General features: G+C 39.6%; 1 protein-coding gene across 11 annotated transcripts in view; it reads right to left on the reverse strand.

Moving 5' to 3' along the window:
• The window catches only part of arhgef10l.L (Rho guanine nucleotide exchange factor 10 like L homeolog), a 94,316-nt gene that overhangs the window by 78,479 nt on the left and 2,198 nt on the right, over positions 1-13,639 (reverse strand). The window lies entirely within an intron of this gene.

Genomic DNA, 13,639 nt, shown 5'->3' on the forward strand with positions numbered 1-13,639 from the left:
ACTGACAGAGGTATTCCTTAATATAGCGATCACTTTACATAAAGTAATAAAACAAATGATAAACAACAGAAATACGTGAAATACCTTTCAAAATTGCAGTAAGACAAAAACACATACAACAATTCTATAGTGTTGAAATGAATAGATAAAAGGGGAAAGAGAATAAGTTGTGTGAGGTAGAATTTATACCTTTAATGGTACATTAATGCATGGAGAGACAACACAGTCAGAAAAAAATGATCTCCAGTAACCCCTGGCTTACTCTTAAGTCCTAGGGCTAACTGAACCGTCTCTACCTTGAGACCATCCCTGGCTTACTCTTAAGTCCTAGGGCTAACTGAACCGTCTCTACCTTGAGACCATCCCTGGCTTACTCTTAAGTCCTAGGGCTAACCGAACCGTCTCTACCTTGAGACCATTTAAGCTACAACTTTGTTATACACCCCTCAGGCGGGGAAACGGTTTTTGGAAATAGTGGAGGGCAAGGAAAAAATCGTCTTTTCAGACAGACATTCTACTTACCGCTCCAAATGCTATTTCCAGCCGATCCCACTTCCTGACACCAACTGAAAGGGCAATAACTGGAACCGTTCTATTTAGAACTTGTAGCTACGAGTGCACTCGCTTTGAACCGTCACTGGTAGATCATCTGTGATTGTCTCTCCAGGCACGCAGATCTGGGAGTTTGTATGAAACAGACCAACAAGTAGGTAAGTCAGAAACAAACTCAGTTTATTTAAGATTCGGTAAGAGAATTTATAAGGTATAGGACAAAGACATTCCATTGTGATGATGAGAAAAGCATCATTATAATGACGAAAAATACATCGTACAATGGAAAAGATAGATTACGTGGAGAAAACATAATTAATGTGGCTTATCAGTGATATGCACCAGGACCGTCCTTGAAGCACAGAATGTTTTGTCTTTAAACATTCATGTTGCTACAAAAGCTTATCAATGATATGTACCAGGAGAAGTATCTAACTGAAGGTTACTGTGATCAAGTCAGAACCAAGTATTTGCACACACTGCAAATAGTCCAACAGTGTTAACCCTGTATGATACATAAATGTGTTAGCCTTATGTTTAGCTATATATGGTCCATCAATGTTGTGTCATGCAGCGACGCCAATCCGTAATAGTTTCCATATCTCATAGAAATAATACACAGGATAATTCATGCTCAGACTGGGGAAGAGGCTTTGCTGTAGCTCTTGCTGGTTCTGCCGCGTTCAGATAAATCCGATAAGAATAAGATAAATCATTTTTTCCCTGTCAGATGCAGCTAAACATAACATACTATATATATATATATATATATATATATATGACATAATACAAGTAGTCCGTTCTCCAAAGAGAATTCTAGTATCAGCTTGGTGGTGCATGACATATTACAGTGCTATACAGAGATTATACATCATTCCCATCAGTCCCTGTCCCAGTTATCTTACAATCTAAAGTTCTGATTAAGTTCCCATTAGTCCCTGCCCCAGTGATCTTACAATCTAAGGTCTTGATCACATTCCCATCAGTCCCTGCCCCAGTGATCTTACAATCTAAGGTCTTGATCACATTCCCATCAGTCCCTGCCCCAGTGATCTTACAATCTAAGGTCTTGATCACATTCCCATCAGTCCCTGCCCCTATGAGCTTACAATCTTAGGGCCTATCACATTCAATTGGTCTCTTGCAATTGAGACACTGAGACAAAGGAAAGCATGTCTCTTGGAATATGATATTCTCATATACTGCCTTATGAATCTATCTTCATCGCACATATGTTCTCCACGAGGCTGGGATGGGTCTTGGTTCCTGGACAGGAAAGCGAATATGACGTAGGGTGGATATTGGGGGAGGAATATGTTTTATAAAGACTAGGTAAGGCTAGTTCACTCTCTCTTGGAATCTGGAGAGCAAAGGACACACTACAGTTCTGGTAGTATATGGTAACACAGGTAACACAAAGGGAATAGTTTAGAGAAAGTTAGTATGTTTTAGAACTATAATAATAAGTTGTCAGATGCGTTATCCAGTAATGTATTAATTTGTATTTGTTATATTTTGCCTTTTTAATAAAGTAGTGGTTGTAGAAAGCAAGAAGTGTGAACTCGGTCTTTACACTTATTTATGAGTTAATTAATAGTGAAATATTAATGTTAATATTTAACAGAGGGTCCTATCACATTCCCATCAGTCCCTATCCCAGTGAGCTTACAATCTACGTTTTCCATCACATTCCCAAACTAAGGTCCCTATCACATTCCCATCAGTCCCTATCCCAGTGAGCTTACAATCTACGTTTTCCATCACATTCCCAAGCTAAGGTCCCTATCACATTCCCATCAGTCCCTGCCCCAGTGAGTTTACAATCTGACGGCCCTTTCACACTCCCATCAGTCCCTACCACCGTGAATTTACAATCTAAGGTCCCTATCATATTCCCATCACTCCCTACCCAAATGATTTTATAATCTGAGGGCCCTATCACATTCCCATCAATCTCTGCCCCAGTGAGCTTACTATCAGAGTGCCCAATCACATTCCCATCACTCCTTACCTAAATAAGATTACAAGCTTAGGTCCCTATCACATTCACATCAGTCTCTGTCCTAGTGAGCTTACAATCTGATGGCCCTATCACATTCCCATCAGTCTCTGCCCCAGTGAGCTTACAATCTAAGGTCCCTATCACATTTCCATCAGTCACTGCCCCAGTGAGCTTACAATCTGAGGTTCCCATCACATTCCCATCAGTCACTGCCCCAGTGAGCTTACAATCTGAGGGCCCTATCACCTTCATACACACTAGGCTGAGTTTTGTCAGGAGCCAGTTAACCTGTCTGTATGTATTTGGGGAGTGGAAGGAAACCAGATAACTGGGGGGGGGACTCAGACAGACAGACAAGGGTAGAACATAAAAACACCCCCTAGACCCCAGACCTATCCGCTGCCCAGTGAACGAAAACTTTGCAGAAATATTAAAGCTCTGTTTATGTCTTTGGCTGCTGGATCTACCCACTTACTTGCTCACCTCTTCCATAACCCAGAAATCATGCCTATTCACCCCTGCCCATGACTGCAGTACTCACTGTACCCCCCTGATACTGACCCCGGACTTGAACCCCAAAAGTCTGAAAACCACATAGGGACATGGGGTATGCTTATATATGGGATCCCAATACAGTTGTGACATTTCTGCATCCCATGGCATTATGTGCAGTCTTTCCCATAGAAACTGGTATGGGAATCATTTTCAGGCTACACTAGTATTGACAGAAATGCCGCTCCCTAATAATGTTTTGTTTTACTGCTGCTGCAGCGAGTAAACAATGTTGGGAAGAAATCAGCTTGAGCAGATGGATTTATTGGCAGATCACAAACCTGCTCCAATTATCATCCTGTTACAAAACAATGTCTGGAACGGCACGTTCCCCACATTAGCTCACATCACTGAAGCTTGTATTTTAGTAAGTAGGTGTTGTCAGAATCTAAGGGACACTGCTTTGCTGAATGTTTTGCAGCTCTCTGTTATGGACTTTAATCTGTAATCTGGTTGCTAGGATCCCACTTACCCTAGCAACCAGGCAGCACCTTTAATGACAGACTGGAGGATGAAGGATCATGAAAACAAGGTACACTGGGGTGGGGGGAGGGAAGCCACAGTCGGCCCTGGAGCCCCAGTGTGAAGCTTAAAGAAATTAATTATTAACATTTAATAATAATAATAATAATAGATAATTAAGGCAAATATAGGTTCCCACTGAATAAACTGGTTTATAGGTTCAACAGATAATGCACAATATAATCATTTTACGATGGGGAAGTGTGAATACACCTAGTGCTTACCTGACAGCTGTTCTGCACTTAAAGTGGTTGTTCCGCTTTGAGTTAACTTTTAACATGCCGAAGAGTGATAGCCTGAGAAAATTTGCAATTGGGTTTCATTTTTTATTTATTTGTGGTTTTTGAGTTATTTAGCTTTTTATTCAGCAGCTCTCCAGTTTGCCGTTTCAGAAATCTGGTTGCTAGGGTCCAAATCCCCCTAGCAACCATGCACTGATATAAATAAGAGACTGGATTATGGATAGAAGATGGCCTGATTAGAAAAATGAGTTCTTAAAAAGCGGCGCTAACAATACATGTGTATCTTTACAGGGCATTTATTTTTAGATGGGGTCAGCGACCCCCATTTGAAAGCTGGAAAGACTCAGAAGAAGAAGACAATTGAAAAACTATAAAAAATGAATAATGAAAACTAATTGGAAAGTTGCTTACAATTGGCCATTCTATAACATACTAGTTCACTTACAGGATAGAATACTTGCCCATTGTGCCAAATTTGCTGTCATTTTGGGGTTCACAGCAGCCTAAAATTCCTAGTCTGACTTGGTCAGTAGGAGATCAACAGCCCAGGTCCTACAGCACAGAGTGGGTTGCTCAATGTAACCAGGAACAAGGAAACTGTTCTGCATAATTGGTTTTTTTTTGGGGCAGGGGATGAGCCAATGACTACGAACCCAAAAATCATAATTTAATTAAGACATCACTCCATTATTTCAGGCGGGGTTAAGAGCTGGATGGGTTTATAAGGATTTGGCCAAGGCTTTTAAATAGGGTGAATCAGTCAGTTGGATCATCAGGGAAGTCTAGAAAGTGGAGTCACTAACCAGTTGTGGGGTGGTGCCACGTGCAGGGAGTGCTGAATCTGGCGCTGCCAGGACTTAAATAAGGAAATGCATTCTAATCCCTAATGGAAACTAGGGATGCACCGAATCCAGTATTTTGGATTCAGCCAAACCCCCAAATCCTTCAATAAAGATGCGGTCGAATAACGAGCCAAATCCTAATTTGCATATACAAATTAGGGGTGGGAATGGGAAAACATTTTCACTTCCTTGTTTTGTGACAAAAAGTCATGAGATTTCCCTCCCCGCCCCTAATTTTCATATGCAAATTATGATTCCGATTCAGTTCACCTCGGCTGAAGGATTCGGCCGAATCCGAATCCTGCTGAAAAGGGCCGAATCCAGAACCGAAATCACCTATCAGAAGTCAGTCCCAAATACAGAAACGCTACACGTAGGGGTTAAAACTGGGAGCCTGGCACATTGTTGTGCAATAGGGATACAAATAACATTATATCACTGCTTTGCTTCTGTGTAGTCAGAGGGGTGCGCAGGACAGTAATGTGGGCCCTTCTTCCTTCTTTCTTTTTAAAGGGGTTATTCACCTTTAAATTAACTGTTAGTATGATGGACAGAGTGATATTCTGAGACTATTTGGTTTTCATTACTTATTGTTTGTGGTTTTCGAGCTATTTAGTTTTGTATTCTCCAGTTTGCAATCTGGTTGCTAGGGTCCAAATTACCATAGCAACCATGCACTGATTTGAACAAGGGACTGCAATATGAATAAGAGAGGCTGGAATAGAAAGAGGAGTAATAAAAATAGTAGCAATAACAATAAATCTGTAACCTTAAAGAGTATTTGAAACAATAAAGAGTCAGAAGAAGAAGGGAAATATAGGGATGCACCAAATCCACGTTTTTGGATTCAGCCAAACCCCAGAATCCTTCATAAAAGATTCGGCCGAATACCGAACTGAACCTGAATCTTCATTTGCATATGCAAATTAGGGGTGGGAAATATTTTTTACGTCCTTGTTTTGTCACAAAAAGTCACGCAATTTTCCTCCCCACCCCTAATTTGCATGTGCAAATTAGGATTCGGTTCGGCCAGGCAGAAGGATTCGGCCAAATCCTGCTGAAAAAGTCAGAATCCTGGCCAAATCCCGAACTGAATCCTGGATTCGGTGAATCTCTTGGCAAATATTTCAAAAACTATATAAATAAATAATGGAGACCAACTAAATAGTGGCTTAGAATTGGCCAATTCTATAACATACTAACAGTTAACTTAAAGGTGAACCACCCCTTTAAATTAATTCCATTTTGCAGCTATCATGTAAGGAACCGACATTCCGAATGGAATCAGACAGGGCCCTAACATACTTTAAAGTGATACTGACACCAGAAATTAAACTCTCTTTTCATGATATTGACTTTGAATGCTACTTATAACTTTGCCATAACAAATTACCTGTCTCATGCATAGGGTTGCCACCTTTTCTGGAGAAAATACTGGCCTTCCTATATATTTATCTTTATTCCCTATTAATAACATTGGGATCACTGGCCTTCCTATATATTTATCTTTATTCCCTATTAATAACATTGGGATCACTGACCTTCCTATATATTTATCTTTATTCCCTATTAATAACATTGGGATCACTGACCTTCCTATATATTTATCTTTATTCCTTATTAATAACATTGGGATCACTGACCTTCCTATATATTTATCTCTATTCCCTATTAATAACATTGGGATCATATCACTGACCTTCCTATATATTTATCTTTATTCCCTATTAATAACATTGGGATCACTGACCTTCCTATATATTTATCTGTATTCCCTATTAATAACATTGGGATCACTGACCTTCCTATATATTTATCTTTATTCCCTATTAATAACATTGGGATCACTGACCTTATATATATTTATCTTTATTCCCTATTAATAACATTGGGATCACTGACCTTCCTATATATTTATCTTTATTCCCTATTGTTTTGTGATAGTTGGGGAGTGCCCATACTCTACCAATGCGAGGTCTATTTTTAGTGATGTTGTTCCATTATGATCTACATCCATAATAGCATTGTTAGCGTATTCTACACTTACATTCTTGTGCTGTTACTGTAATCAGAAAAGAATGAGGCGTCAGATTTACAAGCATACACCATGTCCAATAAATAAATAACACATATATAATAAATGCACAATAAAATGTAAATGTGCTGTTTCATGTTACACATTACAGGGCTGACTGTATAAACTGTAACTAGTCTGAGGCTTCTAGCGAGGGTGTGTAGCGAGCAGTTATTATTTCTGTCTGGATATAATTTACAGTCCCTATTATTAGCCTTAGCTGGATGATGTGATTCCCATCATCGTATACAGGGAAAGCTTGTTGGATCAGCTTGTATGGATATGCCCCAGTCACCTTTAAATTAACTGGTAACTGAAATCGGGACTGTCCCACGAAAAGTGGGACAGTTGGGAGGTATGGGTACAGGAAACATGTATGATGTAGAGAGGGATATTCTAAGACAATTTGCAGTTGGTTTTCATTTTGTATTATTTGTGGATTTTGAGCTTTTTTTTCAGCAGCTCAACCAGCTTGCAATTTCAGCTGCCTGGTTGCTAAGGTTTGAATTACCCTAGCAACCATGCACTGATTTGAATAAGAGTCTGGAATATGAATAGGAGAGGCCTGAATAGAAAGATGAGGAATAAAAAGTAACAATACATTTGTAGCCTTACGGAGTATTTGTTTTTAGAAGGGGTCAGTGACCTCCACTTGAATGCTGGAAAGATTCAGAAGGGAAAGGCAAATGATTGAGAAACTATAAAAGATAAATAATTTAGAACAATTGAAAATCTGCTTAGTATTGGCCATTCTATAACATACTAAAAGTATAATTTTGTAGCCTTAGAGTGCATTTGTTTTTTAGATGGGGTCAGTGACCCCCTTTTGAAAGCTGGAAAGAGTCAGAAGAATAAAGCAAAAAACTATACAGAATAAAAAATGAAGGCCAGTTTGCTTAGAACTGGCCATTCTATAACATACTAGAAGTTAACTAAGGTGGACTACCCCTTTAAAAGGGACTTGTCACCCTAAGAAATAATTTCTAATTCTTTTCTATCAGGTTTAACCATCAAAATAAACTTTACTTACACTATATAATTTCTTTCTAAATTTAGTTTGCTTCTGTCTTGGAATTCACGATCACAGAAAGCGGGCAGCAGCCATTTTGAAAAGCTAAAGGCAAGCTTTGTATTATCCCAAAATCCAGTGTAGTTATATCGGTGTAGTTATTTCGGTGTAGTTATATCAGTGTAGGTATATCAGTGTAGTTATATCAGTGTAGGTATATCGGTGTAGTTATATCGGTGTAGTTATATCGGTGTAGTTATATCGGTGTAGTTATATCGGTGTAGTTATATCAGTGTAGGTATATCAGTGTAGTTATATCGGTGTAGGTATATCGGTGTAGTTATATCAGTGTAGGTATATCGGTGTAGTTATATCGGTGTAGTTATATCGGTGTAGTTATATCAGTGTAGGTATATCAGTGTAGTTATATCGGTGTAGTTATATCAGTGTAGGTATATCGGTGTAGGTATATCGGTGTAGTTATATCGGTGTAGTTATATCGGTGTAGTTATATCGGTGTAGTTATATCAGTGTAGGTATATCGGTGTAGTTATATCGGTGTAGGTATATCGGTGTAGTTATATCAGTGTAGGTATATCGGTGTAGTTATATCGGTGTAGTTATATCGGTGTAGTTATATCAGTGTAGGTATATCAGTGTAGTTATATCGGTGTAGTTATATCAGTGTAGGTATATCGGTGTAGTTATATCGGTGTAGTTATATCGGTGTAGTTATATCGGTGTAGTTATATCAGTGTAGGTATATCAGTGTAGGTATATCAGTGTAGTTATATCAGTTTAGGTATATCAGTGTAGTTATATCGGTGTAGGTATATCGGTGTAGTTATATCAGTGTAGGTATATCGGTGTAGTTATATCGGTATCGGTGTAGTTATATCGGTGTAGTTATATCAGTGTAGTTATATCAGTGTAGTTATATCGGTGTAGTTATATCAGTGTAGGTATATCGGTGTAGTTATATCGGTGTAGTTATATCGGTGTAGTTATATCGGTGTAGTTATATCAGTGTAGGTATATCAGTGTAGGTATATCAGTGTAGTTATATCAGTTTAGGTATATCAGTGTAGTTATATCGGTGTAGTTATATCGGTGTAGTTATATCGGTGTAGTTATATCGGTGTAGTTATATCGGTGTAGTTATATCGGTGTAGGTATATCGGTGTAGTTATATCGGTGTAGTTATATCAGTGTAGGTATATCGGTGTAGTTATATCGGTGTAGTTATATCAGTGTAGTTATATCAGTGTAGTTATATCAGTGAAGTTATATCGGTGTAGTTATATCGGTGTAGGTATATCGGTGTAGGTATATCAGTGTAGTTATATCAGTGTAGTTATATCAGTGTAGGTAAATCAGTGTAGTTATATCAGTGTAGTTATATCAGTGTAGTTAGTGTAGTTATATCAGTGTAGGTATATCAGTTGCCAGGTGATATCAAGATCAACAGACAAGTGGCAGTTGTGTGCCAAGGGTGTGCCCGTGTGACAGCACATCTCAAGCTATTAAATCTATTAAATCTTACTGATGTCACAATGGATACAAATGGCTGCTACAAACGTCTAACTCTCTCCTCTGCCCATCACTGTCAAACCTTCTTCCTCTCTAACAGCCCAAGAGCTTGCTGTAAACTTGTGTGAGAAGAGACACATTAGTGGTGAGCTGCCAGCACCAAACACTTCCCCTGTCACACATAGGCCAGTACCTAACATCACATCTGTCACACAAACACCACACAATCGTCAGCTCCAGACATGCCACACTTTAACCCACGGCCGACATCTTTTCAGTGCTCAACAGTCTCTCCCTCTCCACTGAGACTTGTTCTTAAACATGAACTAGTTACTCCTAATCACCTGGTCCTTGGTCTCCTTTCAGCTACCCTCCCATCTCTCACCTTCCCTATCCTTCTAAACTTCTACAACCTGCTCTTTACAACTGCTTAACCAGGGTGCCAAGTACCCTGGTCTCGGCTCGGCTTTACCAGTAGTGTGACCATCGTTGGGCTTCGGGGGGAGCCCTCAGCTTACTTGGGTGCCCCCTGGACTTAACGAGGGGTACAAGGCGAGATGTTCTGGCTGGCAAAGGGGCACGGCTGTTAGCAGAGTCTTTTGGGCCGAAGGTCACGGTACAAAAGGATTAGGCAGGCGGATAGTCAGACAGGCTGGGTCGAGGCAGGCGGATAACAGAATCGTAGTCAGGCAGGCAAGGGTCAAAACCAGGTTAATCAATCAGTAGGGTTCAAGCAGGAGATTCAGGCACAGGTCAGGATACAGAATGGAGAGTCGTCAGGAAACAGGCAGGGGTCAAACCGGATAATCAGGCTACAGAATACAGGCAAACAGATAGCACAGGGCTTCAGGAACCACAAGGAGCAAGATCCTATCACAGGCATCTGTCAGCAGTCAGAATGGGCCTTGTATAGGGGAAAGAATTTGCGCCAAGAACGTGCATTTCCGCGCCAAAGTGCGCTGGCGCAATCACGTCCACGCCGCCGCACCGCTAGACCACCAGGTATTTTTATTACAGTCCCTCTGCTTTTCGTATTGGATGGTACACGGATTCTCTGGAAATGAGAGGAACTTCAAGCTCCAGAATGTATCACTTTACAATAGAACATGGCGAGGGAGGGTTGCATTACACTGTGAGCCTAAGGGGGTGGGGAACTAGTCCCAAGGAGCACAGATACAGACTGTCATGGTTTCCTTTCAATCTGTAGAATCAGGTATGTCTGTATAAATGATTCTAATCTATTCATTCTATTTGTTTCTGGAAGTTTAGACATTGTTTATGGATGGGGCCAGTGACCCCCATTTGAGAGCTGCAAAGAGTCAGAATAAGGTAAATAAAGGTATGGGGCCTGTTATCCAGAATGCTTGGGACCTGGAGGTTTCCGGATAACGAATCTTTCCATAATTTGGATCTTCATACCTTTAGTCTACTAGGTTGGTCTTGCTTCCAATAAGGATTAATTATATCTTAGTTGGGATCAAGTACAAGCGACTGTTTCATTATTACAGAGAAAAAGCAAATCATTTTTAAAAATTTGGATTATTAGGATGAAACGGAGTCTATGGGAGACGGACTTTCCGTAATTCGGAGCTTTTTGGATAATGGGTTTCCGGATAATGGATCCCATACCTGTAAAAACAAAGGCCAATTGAAATGTCGCTTAGAATAAGCCATTCTATAACATACTAAAATGTACCAGCCCTTTAATGCCCCACTGACATTACACTGCTGACATTATTAGGATTCCCCATGATAAACAAATACTATTAGCAAAGCATGTCCTTTCTGACTCTTTCCAGCATTCAAGTAGGAGTCACTGACCCCTTCTAAAAACAAATGCTCTATAAGGCTACAAATGTATTGTTATTGCTAGTTTATTCCTTGTCTTTCTATTCAGGCCTCTCCTATACATATTCCAATCTCTTATTCATATCAGTGCATGGTTGCTAGGGTAATTTGGACCCTAGCAACCAGATGGCTGAAATTGAAAACTGGAGAGCTGCAGCTAAATAACTCAAAAAACACAAATAATGAACAATGAAAACCAATTGCCATTGTCTCAGAATTAGGGATGCACTGAATCCAGGATTCGGTTCGGGATTCGGCCAGGATTCGGCCTTTTTCAACAGGATTCGGATTCGGCCGAATCCTTGTGCCTGGCCGAACCGAATCCGAATCCTAATTTGCATATGCAGATTAGGGGTGGAAAGGGAAATCGCGTGACTTTTTGTCACAAAACAAGGAAGTAAAAAAAAAATTCCCCTTCCCACCCCTAATTTGCATATGCAAATTAGGGTTCGGATTCGGTTCGGTATTCGGCCGAATCCTTTGCTTAGGATTCGGGGGTTCGGCCGAATCCAAAATAGTGGATTCGGTGCATCCCTACTCAGAATATCCCTCTCTACATTATACTAAAAGGTAACTCAAAGGTGAACAACCCCTTTATATATTGGTTTTCATCATTATGCTGAAATAAACCCCAAGCCCGGGAAGGGACTTACCCAATTGGAGTGTAGCAGATTTGAATACCAATAAATCACTTTCGGTTTTTTTCATCACTTTAAATAGTTTTGATTCAATTCATCTGCAGAGTTTTTTATGTCATTTGCTGTTTAAAGGGGGAACTAAAGCCTTTTATGAGGTTATAAGCGCTTACACAATGTCGTCTGCTGGTCTGGTTACCAATAGCAACTGATCAGCAGGTAGCATTTACTGGCCACCTGTTTGAAAGCAAATATTTTATTAGTTGCTATACCTGGGCAAACTTGGAGGAAATGCGTCTGTAATTGATCATATTAGGTCCCACCACTGATGAATTAATAGATAAAAACCTAATGCAGGGATTCACTTCCCCTTGAAAGTGCAACTGCCAAATAAAGAGACAGTAATAGCAAGTAGAGGTGCTGATACACATTTTACATAACTTCAGCAGGATTACCCTGAGGGTGAAAAGAGATCTCCACCCCAAAACGGTTTCCGTGAAATGAAAAAATAAAATCCAGTTGTGAGCAACTTTCCATTAATTCCTCATTCTCAATAGGTTTATTATGGACATGTGTAAATGCTATGTGGCTGTTTATTTTCTCTGTACTGTTGTTTCTGGCTCTTGAAACAGTGTAGCAGAATTCATTTCTCCTTAGGGTTGCCACCTTTTCTGGAACAAAATACCGTCTTTCCTATATATTTATCTTTTTTCCCTATTAATAACATTGGGATCACTGGCCTTCCTATATATTTATCTTTATTCCCTATTAATAACATTGGGATCACTGACCTTCCTATATATTTATCTTTATTCCCTATTAATAACATTGGGATCACTGACCTTCCTATATATTTATCTTTATTCCCTATTAATAACATTGGGATCACTGGCCTTCCTATATATTTATCTTTATTCCCTATTAATAACATTGGGATCACTGACCTTCCTATATATTTATCTTTATTCCCTATTAATAACATTGGGATCATATCACTGACCTTCCTATATATTTATCTTTATTCCCTATTAATAACATTGGGATCACTGACCTTCCTATATATTTATCTTTATTCCCTATTAATAACATTGGGATCACTGACCTTCCTATATATTTATCTTTATTCCCTATTAATAACATTGGGATCACTGACCTTCCTATATATTTATCTTTATTCCCTATTAATAACATTGGGATCACTGACCTTCCTATATATTTATCTTTATTCCCTATTAATAACATTGGGATCACTGACCTTCCTATATATTTATCTTTATTCCCTATTAATAACATTGGGATCACTGACCTTCCTATATATTTATCTTTATTCCCTATTAATAACATTGGGATCAGTCAGCATTTTTACCGGCCAGGTGGCAACCGTAGTTCCCCTCCAGGCCTATTAACCAACTGGCTCCTGCTACATTGATTCAAGAGTCAAAATCAGTAGTGGAGACATAGACCGACATTCAATAGCAATTATACATAACTTGTATATTAGAATGGCATTTCATTTTTGGGTGGAATATTTGCTCCTGACAATCTTGGTGCTTCGATTTCCGAAGTTGCCTCAAGAGGAAACTTTGGGCGACTTCGGAAATCGAATTACCGCCAGTTCATTAGCGCAGGCGATTCTTCATTCAAGCAGACGGAAGGCAGTTCGGGGAGATTGTCGCCCTGCAGAAGAGGCGAATCTGCCCGTCTGCCCCAACCATTAGGGACAAGATCCCCATGTGTTTACAAGGTATATACATATAGGAGCTTGTGTACACACACCAGGTTACACAGAATTACCCAGAATTCAGCACTTGCTCAGGACATCTGTGCAAAC

This window comes from Xenopus laevis, chromosome 7L (genome assembly GCF_017654675.1).
Source record: "Xenopus laevis strain J_2021 chromosome 7L, Xenopus_laevis_v10.1, whole genome shotgun sequence".
Lineage (NCBI taxonomy): Eukaryota > Metazoa > Chordata > Amphibia > Anura > Pipidae > Xenopus > Xenopus laevis.